At 45.4% G+C, this 12,904-nt stretch overlaps 1 long non-coding RNA gene across 1 annotated transcript; it reads left to right on the top strand.

Moving 5' to 3' along the window:
• The first annotated feature begins 180 nt into the window (after window positions 1–180).
• On the top strand, window positions 181–9,527 carry LOC309611104. Its single transcript, XR_014234330.1, has 2 exons — window positions 181–1,974; window positions 2,151–9,527. It is a non-coding gene; the product is annotated as an uncharacterized lncRNA (long non-coding RNA).
• Window positions 9,528–12,904: the final 3,377 nt, after the last annotated feature.

Below are 12,904 nucleotides of genomic sequence, written 5' to 3'. Positions count from 1 at the left end.
GGCCCACCCTGCCCAAAAGGCTACCGTGGACAATGGCTGAGCCCAGACTTCAGCCAGCCCTGCCCCAGGGCCAGGAGAGAGCGAGGAGCCACGTGGGTGGCTCTGCCAGGCCTGGCCATGGGTGGGGGGTGGGGGGGTGGGGGAGCTGTGTCCCTCTCAACTCCTGACCATGGAATCCATGAGCAGGAGCAATGGTGGTTATACGCTGCTGGCTTTGGGGGTGGTTTTTCAATCACACTGGATTACTGGAACAAGGCTGCTTTGAGCATTCTTGGAAAAGTCTCTTTTGGGAACCTAGTCATTCATTTCCCTCCATTAAGTATGTCGGGGTGGAATTGCTATATTGAAGATTAGATGGGTTTGTGACTTTATATGAATCTGCTAACATTGTCCTATGTGACTGGGCTATTTACACACCCAACAGTGATGCACCAGGTTGCTCCACATCCTTGCTCAATGTTTGGTGCTGTCACTCTGCTGTTAGCCCCCACCCCCACCCCTACCCTGCCCCAGTGGGTGTGAAAGGACACTCACTGTCCTTTGGTTTTCAGTCCTTTTGTTGCTGATGGTGTTGAGCCCCTTTTCATGTGCTTATTGGCTATTCAAGAGTCTACTTTTGTGAAGCATCTGTTCAAGTCTTTTGTCTATTTTTAAACACTGGATTGTTTGTCTTTTTGTTCTTCATTTGTGAGAAGTCCTTATATATTCTGGATGCAAGGCTTTTTTCAGACAAATGACCTGAGTATATTTACACCCCTCCCCCCAGGTTTATGTGACATTATTACTTTTAAATCTCCCTACGATGCCCAGGTGATGCCAAGGTTGAGACCACTCACCTGGTGCTTGTTTCCTTTGTTTTCTGGAGGAGGAGATCAGGGTCCACGGGGCAGGGCTTGGAGTCAGACGGCCTGGTGTTGACGTGGCTTCGACCCCAGCCTGCCTCGTGAACTTCGGTGAATCTTGTTAAATGATAAAATGAGGCACATTAAACATTTCAAGAGTTTATTTGAGTGCATGAGTTGGAATGTGGTTAGGAGCCCTTCACAGCGGGAGCGAGGTCAGGTTTTTTATAGAGAAGACGCAGAAACAAAGTGAGGGAATTATTTGCTTGGCTGCAGCTTACGCAGGGGCTCTATTTGGGAGAGTTGAGCTGTCTGTGGTTGTCCTGATGCTTCGTGCTCTGGGATTCTATGCCCTGACTCTGGCTTTGGTATGGGTTTGCTCATGCGGGCTGCCAAGGCATCGCAGCCATCCAGTCTGTCGGCCTCCGTGTTTAATTACTTTACCAGTCAATTAATAGCTCTGTACCTCCTCTTCTCACCCCTACAATGGAGTTAATAATAGCACTAGGAAGAGTGTGGCAATAATTAAAGGCAATCAAATGCAGAACTCTTGGTGCTAACTGGCTCTCGGGACAGTGTCAGGGCTTCAGATCAGCATTTCTCATATTTACACAGAATCTTCTATCTTAGGCAAAATTTCCAGGTCACCAATATTCACCCTGCATGAAAGCCTGATGTGGGAGGAGGGGACGGTTGTAACGCTTTAGACACATAAGGAAATCCTTGAAAATAACGTCTCCACCACGTATTTGGTTTCCAAACACCTGTACATCAGATTCTCCAATTGACGTGGATGGGAAAGGAGGCGGCAGCGGCTGACAGTCACACAGAGTCTGGCTTTGCAGGTTTTTTCTAAATGCAAAATTCCAAGACTGAAGGTGGCACTGTGCACGTCAACAATTCATAGCGCTGAATCAGGTCACTCTCACGATCAAGGCTCGTGTCTACCCCGCACTGCGTGAGCCTTGACACACAGACGAAGCAGCTTTAGTCAGTGTGCACACTTTAGAGAATGCTCTTTTGTTTTTATGTTAGGTTAACTGACTGCGATACTCTTGTGGAAGGGATGGAAAGGAATGGCATGCTGTCTGCAGCTGCACACAAGGAGCTGGACTCGGAGGTCACACAGCTGGTAAAACTCAGACCTGACACCAAAGCTCGGGTTTTCCAATTCCAAGCCCAGGGCCTTGCCCCCTTCACCAGGGTTTCCCAAACTCTAAGGTGCGTGGCCTGGAGGTCTGAGAACTGCAGATTCTGGCTCAGGGGGCCTGGGTGGGACCAGGTTCTTTATTTCTGATAAACTCGCAGGTGATGGTGACACTGACCCCCGGACCATATTTGAGTGGCAGGCATGACACCACCCGCCGTTCAAGGAGTCAGCGTGTCCAGAAGCCATCGTCCCACGCTACTGCCCTCTGAGCAGTCTCATGGAGGTTGGCTTCCAGCCAGGACCACCATCCAAGGGGGAGCCTCACTAATCAGCGAACCACTGTAGTTTTCCCTTAGCTGTGCTCCTCCTTTTCTGGGATGAACTAGGGGAATACAGCAAGAGGACACATCCAGGTGATGAAAAGCTCCTTGTGCCACAAACGTGTCACCCTAAGCTTTGCCAATAGCTCTGCCTGGAGAGGGGGCAGGAGAGGGCCTCACTCCTCACAGGAGCCCTGTCTGGGAGGAAGTGGGAAATGGTAGAGAAGATGTGACATGTGGCCGGAAGTGGGTGCAGGTTACCATTCTCATTCTGGAATCTTCCTGCAAATGTGTGAGGATGTATGTTGCTGTCAAAACAGGCAGGAATTAATAAAAAGATGCAAACAAAATAAAAAGGCACAGTTTTCTCTAAAAGCAAAGGACACAGAGACTTTTCCACACCAAGAAGGTGACACAGAGGAGGAAATAACGTGGGCTCCGCCCCCTGTACCCCTGGCTGGACATGCGGGTCCCAGGACTCCTGAATCCTCCCGGGACGTGCAGTTGCCACTAAAACTTGCTCATGGAAGAGGGCGTGTCAGGCACAGGGAGACCGTTTGGATGTCCTGAGGGGCCTATGCCCTCCGAACACTCCTGATGGTCCCTGGAAGCCCAGTGCCCTTCCTGCCTGGCCACTGTCCCACTACCTGGCAGGACCCAGGCCGGATCCAAGGAGTGGCCATCCCACTAGCAGGTGCCTGTGTGTGTCCCTGTCCCTTTTTAATTCCCCTTTCTTGGCATTTCACCTTTTTCCTGACGTTTTCTGTGAGGCTCCTCCTGAAACCCAGTCTCCCTAAAACTGAGTTCCTCTGCTGAATTTATGATTCCAACACCTGTTCCCCTCAAGACTGAGGAGTTTCAAAAGGGGGGTTGAAACTGAGAGGACCCTGTGGGGCCTCCCTGGTACAAAAGCCTTTCCAAGTCCCCTGTTTCTCACTTGTGGGAAAAAGGCTTCAGCCTCCTAGACCTTCCTTGAGTTCCAAAGGGGCAGATTCAGTTACTGTTTAGGGAAGTGAGGGGAGGCAGAAACAAAGGAGGAGCACTCACAGACATAGAGCAGGATGGGGCAGGGTCCTGGCTCCCCCTCAAGGGATGCATGTAACCATCTGATATAGATCTCTGAGACTTTCTATAGCAACTAAGGCCCCCACTCAGGTGGAGGATGGTCACTTCAAGCCAAGCACAAGCATGTGGACCCTAGACTGGTTGGAACCAAAAGGCTGATGATTGAGATTCCTGGAACATCACTCAGTACCTCCCCATCAACCAATCAGAGGAAGGCCACACACCCTGCAGACCTCCCCCCAGATTTTGCCTATAAAAACTCTTCCCCGGGGACTTCCCTCGTGGCACAGTGGTTAAGAATCGCCATGGGTTCGAGCCCTGGTCCGGGAAGATCCCACATGCCGCGGAGCAACTAAGCCCATGCACTACAGCTACTGAGCCTGCGCTCTAGAGCCCGCGAGCCACAACTACTGAAGCCCGCATGCCTAGAACCTGTGCTCCGCAACAAGAGAAGCCACTACAATGAGAAGCCCACACACCACAACGAAGAGTAGCCCCCTCTACAACGAAGAGTAGCCCCTGCTCGCCGCAACTAGAGAAAGCCCGCGAGTAGCAACGAAGACCCAAAGCAGCCAAAAATAAATAAATAAATTTATTTTTAAAAAACCCAAAAAAACAAAAAAACTCTTCCCCAGAAACCATCAGGGAGTTCAGGCCTTTTGCACACAAGCTGCCCATTCTCCCTGCTTGGCCCTGCAATAAACCTTTCTCTGCTCCAAGCTCCAGTGTTCAGTACATTGGGCACATGGACTCAGGTTCGATAACACTCCTACCCTGGTTTGGTCCAGATCAGAACACAGCTCCCACACCTCCTTCCCAAGGCCACATCTCCTGGAATGTTCTGCCTACTCTTTTGTACCTGGAAACATCAAGGGGCCAGGTGGCTGGAGGGCCAAGAGGAGGGCGGGAGTTCGAGCAGGGCAGACGGTTAGCTGGGAAGCCCCCATTCAGCCTGCGAACGGGCGTCCGTCCTGGCCCTTCCACATTTCTCATGCCTCCTCTGGGCCTGGGGATGCAGAAGTACAAGCAGCTCCCAAGAGGGACCAGGGAGGGTCAAGCTCAGCACAGGCTTTGCAGGCAGAGCCGTACCTGTACCTGGGCTCCTGCTGCCATCAGTCTCTCGTTTCTGTGTCTGTGCCACACATGTGCTTGGAGAGCCAGGACCTGAGCTCATTTAACCCCTCAGTTTGGAGAGAGTAAGGAGTCTGGGCCTCTTTCCCTTTGGCCCATCTTTAGAGCAGAAAGGACGTTGCTTATTCCATCCCCTGAGGCTTTCCTGCATCAAGAAGCTCCTGAATGTGACAAGAATAGCACTGGGCCATCAGAGAATAACTTGCCAGGCAATTATTGTCTTCGGAAAGTGATGTTGCTTTGCAAAATGTTTTAAAATAAACTGCATGTACACTTCCACTTAGAGAGGAAAACCTTATCATTTGGTTTCATTTAATAATGATTTACATGACAGTAAGAAAAGCAAATAAATTCAAATGAAATTATTGATTTTTATGATTATAGATGAGGACTTCAACAAGAGTAAACGACAGTTTTCTATCTGAGTAAATGCTAATTCTTAGAAAGCTGCATGAAAAACACGTATTAGCCACTGTATGTGATGAATGGATATGCTGACATTGCTATTTATAAAGTCCTTGTTGAGCTCAGACCTTCTCAGTGAATTAGCAGATGGACATTTCCTCTGCAGATGCTGGAGGACGACGTCATGGTTCTTCTGCATCTATTCCCGCTGGTCAGGGCTGCACCACCTGGTGACGGATGCTTTCCAGGCAACTAATAGAACTTGCTAGTAATAACTCAGTATCCGTTGAATAATCTGCAGTAACAATGAAATCCAATTCAAAAACAAACCTCAGTCTACATAAATGTTTGTGATTCATTCATCATCATATTGATTCTGTTTCTCACATCACATCCACAGTGTTTTTTAATGCGGGAGCCCTATTTATACTACGGCTGGAAGACAGGGGTGAGATAGGAAATTTTATACCCACGGAAGTTTACTTCCAGGTGAGAGGTTTGGAATAAGGAACTCTCACCTAGAAACAATTTTCCCATCTCTGGGAAACAAGAAGCACTGACTGCCAAGGTATTTCATCACTCGCTATACCTAGATCATAGTTTGTCCACCTGGAATGAATGAGTAATACATTGGCAGGCACAAATGTATTTGTTCAAATCGTAAACAAATGAAAATCAACTCCATATATTCTTTCATGCTAAAATTTTAAATCATATTCATATCCATGAACAATTTACGCTGTTTCTGCCTATAAGACTAACAGAAAGTCCTACATCATACTAAAAATATTCCTGGGATTCTCATAAACTAAATAAGCCCCTAGGGTCTCAGACTGCCTACAACCTGGGATGTAACTTAAGTCCCACCTCACTTACCTCCGCTCACTCACTCGGTGTAACAGAAGGCCTGGAACAAATTCCAAGTCCAGCCCAACAGCCACCAGACACCTCTGGTCTTCTCCACGTGCTTGTCTCTGCTTCCCACTGACCTCAGGCAGGTGCCGCCTCACGGCACTTGGCTTCCGTCTGTCCCTCTGGCCTCCTGCCCGGGCTCTCAGTTGACAAGGAGGCATGGGATGAGTGGACTCACCCTCAGTGCCCATGCGCTATGTGGGCGTTAACTCCCTGTGAGGTGATCTTCTGCCCAGGATGCTGGAGCTGGTGGCTGTTCTGAGGACCAGTTATTCAGCCGCTTGCAGGACTGTCCCAGGGACGGTCACCTGCACTCAGCAGTGCTGACTCCAAACTGCTGTCTCCAGCCAGCTCTTCTTCCTTCCGGTTTGGTTCATCGGCCTTGACCTCTGCTCCCTGCAGCTGTACCCCTGAAAAATGGAGCACTTGACCCTTTGCCCCAGGCTCTGCCTTCTGGGCCTTCCAGGCAAAAATGGATTCCTTTGATTGAGGCTTGGTTTCCCCATTTTCAAAATGGGGTAATACCCCCCCCAGAGGGTTCTTTGAAGAGTCAATACAGGTTACTTAGACAACAGCATTTTGTAATGCGTCATGTTCCTGCTGTACCTGTTCTCCCCTCAGTACAGTCGGGGGTCTCCCTCCTCCCTGTGACGTCCTGAGCCCTGCAGTAGAGAGCTCCTGTCCACTCGCCTTGACCCCTGTGTTTCTGTAGTTTCTTTGTGTCCTGCTCGGCTGACCTACTTGCTGCGCCCAGACTCGTGCGCCTCACCTGTCACCACCATCGTGCATCTTTGTTCATGTGGGAAATTCATGATCTCCCAGAAGCCATCCAAATTCCCGTGCTGCGTTCCGATATCCATGTCAAGTGATAGGATCTCATTTTATTAAACCACTAATGGGCTGAAGTGGGATTTGGTATATCAGAAAATGAGCAAACTGATTCAAAAGCTGTACCTTTATAATTATGCTGGAACTGAAATATTGTACTGTTTGCTGTAAATGGCATTTGGTATAAAGTTAATTTGGTTTTTTACCGCATTTAGTGTATATCCATCAGGTTTCTTGGTTGCCACCTTAAACATAAGCAACACTTATGGAGAGATATTGGGGCTCACAGAACCGACAGGAGGCTAGAGGATCCAACCTGGAAAATAGGCGGGACCTGGAGTTTTGGAGGCAACAGAAACTGTAGCAAAGCTGAGGCCATAGGAACGGTTTGGTGCACACAATTGATCAGGATACGTTTCTAGCTTCCTCAGTGGTCCTCAGGCCAGTGCTCGCTGGGACAGCTCCTGTCCACGTAGGGACACGGGGCGTCAGTCCACTCACCTCCTGCAGCTCCCAGGCTGTCTCAGGGAGGCTCAGGGAGAGTTCGAGGGCTGGAAGGACACCTCATTGCCTCAATCTGCAACTGACACACATCACTTTCTTTCATGGCCCATTGGACGTGATAAAGTAAAATACATATTTTATGGCAAGACAAGAAAAATTTAAACATAAAAATTTTCTCTGCCTGTTTGTGCCTCCTTCCTCCCCTTTAGTGTGTGTTGTGCATCTGCATTAACCAGACCTCCTTAGGAGATAACATTCCTTCCTAATGCTTTAAGGGATCACAATGACTCACTACTCACTTTGTACGTGCAGAGCTGGACTAGGTAAATTGTCAATACGTCATTTGATGTACAACCCTTTGCCTCAAAAACGTGTATAACTGTGCTTTGACTTCTAACGGGCAGAACCGTCCTCGGAGCTTTCTGAAAGACTGCCTCCCAGATTATAATCCTCAGGTTGGCTGAATAAATTTCTTCATTTCTTTCTTAGATTGACTATTGATGAATTTTTCCTCGACAGACAGAACTGGTCACTGGCTAACTACAAGGCTGCCAGGAGGATAGCTTGTCCTATTCCTGAAGTGCTCCTCTGCCACCCCTCCTCCCAGCAAACTTTCCTATTCACTTCACAGTGCAGCCTAAGCATCCTGTCCTTTGTGAAGTTTCCCAGCTACGTGGACGCAGATGACAGCCACTCTCTCCTCTGTGCTCCCAGAAGCCGTGGTTCACAGCCTGTGGTCTTTAACTTGCAACCTAAGTCTCAGTGGGTCAGCCTCTCTTTCAAAGGTGAATGAAATATGGCTCAAACCAAGATCCCTGTAGGACGGCTGACACAGCTACCCTGGGCCCCCCCTCAAAAGTCCTATGCTGTTCATCGGGGCTTGACATTCCTCCCAGTCACCTTGTTTCCAAGTTCGGCTGCCATGAATCCTCAGCCTCACACCAGGGTTCCTTTGCTGTGTTAAGTTCCCTAAAATAAATGCACACAAAGTATCTAAGTCACTGGTAAAGTTCAGTGAAGGGTTGGGGTTATGGAGGACATTTACATCACATAAATATCATTTAAAATTGAATACCAGACATGTTTGTCCTTTGATTTTGTTTAACCTTTGTATAAACATTTTACTCTAAATAGCAACAAAGACAAAAAGCTATATAAACAAAAGGGAAGTCATGTGGAAATGAGATCGTTTACTCTTTTTATTATTTAAAAGTATTAAACGGTCATGATTTTAAAATTCATAAAACAAAGGGAAAGATAAATACCCTTTTAGCACTTTCTCCCTTCTTCCATTTCTGCTTTCCAGAAATAACCAGAATTATGTTTTTTAAAATGTATTCTTCCAGAAATTTATTACACATATACATTTTTTCAAAAATTGCATCCTATTATAAATAAGATTTTTGTGATTTGCTTTTTTCACTCAACATTATATCTTGGCCCTCTTTTAGGTATAGGTGTATGTGCATATACATATGTATTTAAACTGCTCTAAATATTTCATTTTATGCAAGTACATATGCATTCATTCATTCAATAAACATTTAGTGAGCGTTTATATGTGCCAGGCATTGTGACCAGTCTCCCACTGGTGGACACTTGTGTCCAGTTTGTTGCTTTACACACGGCGCATAATGAGCATCCTGGTGAAGCCGCTGGGTCACAGAGCAGGTGCACTGCGAGCTCTGACTGGATGGACACTTTGCAATGTCACCTCGGTCATAGCCTCACCAGCAGCATCCCCACACCCTCTGGAAGTCCTGGGGTATCATTGTGCTTCTCCGTTTTTCCTTGCGTCATAGATAACAGTGGCCTTACTGCTTAACTCTGCATTTCTCTCCTTATAAGTGAGGAAGTACATCTCTCCACATTTGCTGGAGACCTCTTTGTTCTTGTAAGTCTGGAACTCTGTCACCAGAAACGTTTTCCTGGCCCCCTTACTCCCCAGTCCCATTGGATTATTGGCCCCTCTGGCTCCTCTCCAACCTTCTCTTTTTTGTCTAGTTGCTCTACCCTGCCTCAAAATTCCTTTTAAGGAATTCAGGTCAACAACTGTGAAACTGCTACACATATATTGAACAATTTAATAAATGGAAGATATTTGGTGGGAACCAGGTTCCTCAATGTTGAAATAGGAGGTCACAGATAAGAAAAGGCGTGGAGTGGTACTTCCCTGGTGGTCCAGTGGCTAAGACTCCGCGCACGCAATGCAGGGGGCACAGGTTCGATCCCTGGTTGGGGAAATAGATCCTGCATGCTGCAACTGAGTTTGCATGCCACAACTAAAGATCCCGCATGCCACAATGAAAATCCCACGTGCCACAACTAAGACCCGGCACAGCCAAATAAATTAATTAAAAAAAAAAAAAAGACAGAAAGAAAAGGAGGAAAGCTAGAATGATTTTTACGGTATTAAAGTAGAGTTGGAAACGTCAGTATGAACTCCACTATAGCTTAATACAGATACAGATTTTTACATTTTGAAATATTTCTAGCTATTAGTAAGCACATGTTTCCTTGCTCTGTCAGCTGAGCAGAACTGAGGCAGATCTTGGTTTCCAGTATCATCCGCAAAGGACACAGGAGCCAACTGGAAGAGCTCCCAGGGCCAAAGCTGGAACAATTTGGTAGAATGCCAGCAATTCAGCGATCTTTCAATGACAATACTGCGCTCACATGTAAATAAGACAGTATTGACCCGTTGCTGCACAGCTGGAAATACCTGTTATTTCCCTGCCCTGAGCAGTGGGTTTGCACAGAACAGCCCCACTTTCTTGAGTATTTTTTCAATGCACACTTCTTTACTAAGCTTTTTATTATTATCAATATTATTATTATTATTTGGCTGTGTCAGGTCTTAGTTGCAGCACACGGGATCTTTGTTGTGGCACACAGGCTTCTCTAGTTGTGGTGCATGGGCTCAGTAGTTGCCGCACGCAGGCTCTATAGTTGCTGCACAAGGGCTCTCTAGTCGTGGCATGCAGGCTCTAGAGCACGGGGGATCGGTAGTTGCAGCACACCAGTTTTGTTGCCCCACAGCATGCGGAATCTAGTTCCCTGACCAGGGATCTAACTCGCGTCCCCTGCACTGGAAGGCGGATTCTTAACCCCTGGACCACTAGGAAAGTCCCCCTCTTTACTAAGCTTATTGACATCATGTTTTTCATGAGTAGAATTTATTTAAGTATAGATTTAAAAAATCTGATCCTGAACTGTTTAATGCTAAACTTCATTCCCCTGAATGATGAAAACCAGCCATTAAAACAAAATATTTATGGTTCACGAAAGTGTCCCTTAGGTAAGAATCTTTTTCTTAAGCAGCTAAAATATGGCATTTCACAGGCTTACAAGAGCTTTTTGGTAAATACCAGGCTATTTGCTCTTAAAATGTTTAAAAGATTATTCTAAAAGGGGCAGCTTGATGGTTCAAATGGAATCTTTTCCTCCTTTCCTAATCAGTGCTATCCAGTTGGAAAATAATAAACCTTTATGTATCAAGTGCCCCATGAACGTGATTTGGCGAAGTTGCTTGAGCAGTTGGTTACTTGGATGATCTTCGTTGAAGATGCAGAGGCCACCGCAGCTGCAAGGAGACTCTGGGTGCCATGAGAGATGTCAAGGGGATGGCATCCCCTGAGACTGAGACCCAAGACCCCCCCATCCCTTGACATTCCCCGCCTATTATGACTTTTCTATGGCATGTGGTTTATTCTGGCCTCACAAAGCCCTACACTTGTTTGTTTTTGTTTAACTTTTTATTTCTCTGATGTTTTGTGTTTTTTGAGCATGGTTTGTGGTTTGGCAGCAAAACTTTTCTTTATGGCTCTTGTTAAAATTTAGTTTGGCACAAAGCTCACAAATGGGCATGAGGGACACATCATCTCTTTCATTATGAAGGAGTCTGGGTGATCTCAGGAGCTTTTACTAAAAGCCATTAAATTTATAAAAGAATGATTCTTTACGGTAATATTTTATATTATCATAGATCATTGCCCCTTTCTCTACATTAGTAGTGTGTGTGCATGAATTTCCAAAACCGAAGAGTTAAATTTCTTTATCTAAATTTAACAAACTTTACAAGCATATACTAAACTGAAGGCTATTAAGTTATTCTCAACAGAGGTGGATTGGAAATACCACTGGCTACATTCAGGCTTTCTATCTATACAGAATGACCTGCCTTAATTCAGTAAGATCAACCTTTCCTATGTATCTATATAAAGTAAAATAACTTAAATGACTGGTAGACTCTAAATCTTCTAAAAAATTTTTAATTCTAATTTTTGTATTGTATTAAAATGCACATAACAGGGGCTTCCCTGGTGGCGCAGTGGTTGAGAATCTGCCTGCTAATGCAGGGGACACAGATTCGAGCCCTGGTCTGGGAAGACCCCACATGCTGCGGAGCAATTAGGCCCGTGAGCCACAACTACTGAGCCTGCGCGTCTGGAGCCTGTGCTCCGCAACAAGAGAGGCCGTGATAGTGAGAGGCCCGCGCACCGCGATGAAGAGTGGTCCCCGCTTGCCGCAACTAGAGAAAGTCCTAGCACAGAAACGAAGACCCAACATAGCAATCAATCAATCAATCAATCAATCAATCTTTAAAAAAAAAAAAAAAGAAAGAAAATAGGCTTACGGTATTAAAAAAAAAATGCACATAACAAAGTTTACCGTCTTAACCATTTCTAAGTGTGCGGTTCAGTGGTATTCATATTGTTGTGCAGCCATCACTGCCACCCATTCCCATAACTCTTTTTACCTTATAAATCTGAAACTCTATACCTATTAAGCATTAATTCTCCATTCTCTCTTCCCCTCAGCCCCTGGCAACCACTGTAATACCTTCTGTCTTTATGATTTTGACTAATTGAGTATTTCATAAAAGTGGAATCATATAGTGTTTGTCTTTTTTGTGACTGGCTTATTTCACTTAAGTCCTCAAGATTCGTCCATGTTGTAACATATTGCAGAACTTCCTTCCTTTTTAAGACGGAATAATATTCAGTTGTATGAATATTCCACATGTTGTTTATCCATTCATCAGTCAATGGACACTTGGGTTGCATCCATGTTTTAGTATTGTGAAAATGCTGCCATGAACATGGGTGTACAAATGTCTATTCAAGACCCAGCTTTTAATTCTTTTGGTTATGTACCCAGAAGTGGAATTCTATTTTTAAATTTTTGAGGAACCTCCATAGTGTTTTCCACAGTGGCTACACCATTTTACATTCCGCCAACAGTGAAAAAGTGTTTGAATTTCTCCACATCCTCACCAACTATTGTTATTTTCTGTTTTGGATAGTAACCTAATTTCTGCCTGGGTACTGACAGAGTTAATTCAAGTTGAGCAACTAATCTATGACAAAGGAGGCAAAGATATACAATGGAGAAAAGACAGTCTCTTCAATAAGTGGTGCTGGGTAAACTGGACAGCTACATGTAAAAGAATGAAATTAGAATACTCCTTAGCACCATACACAAAAATAAACTCAAAATGGATTAGAGACCTAAATATAAGACTGGACACTATAAAACTCTTAGAGGAAAACATAGGAAGAACACTCTTTGACATAAATCACAGCAAGATCTTTTTTGATCCACCTCCTAGAGTAATGGAAATAAAAACAAAAATAAACAAATGGAACCTAATGAAACTTCAAAGCTTTTGCACAGCAAAGGAAACCATAAACAAGACGAAAAGACAACCCTCAGAATGGGAGAAAATATTTGCAAACGAATCAACG

Source organism: Balaenoptera borealis, assembly GCF_965194805.1.
Source record: "Balaenoptera borealis genome assembly, chromosome: 14".
Classification (NCBI taxonomy): domain Eukaryota; kingdom Metazoa; phylum Chordata; class Mammalia; order Artiodactyla; family Balaenopteridae; genus Balaenoptera; species Balaenoptera borealis.
The sequence above is the reverse complement of the archived record's forward strand: the minus strand, read 5'-3'. Positions and strand labels throughout refer to the sequence as shown.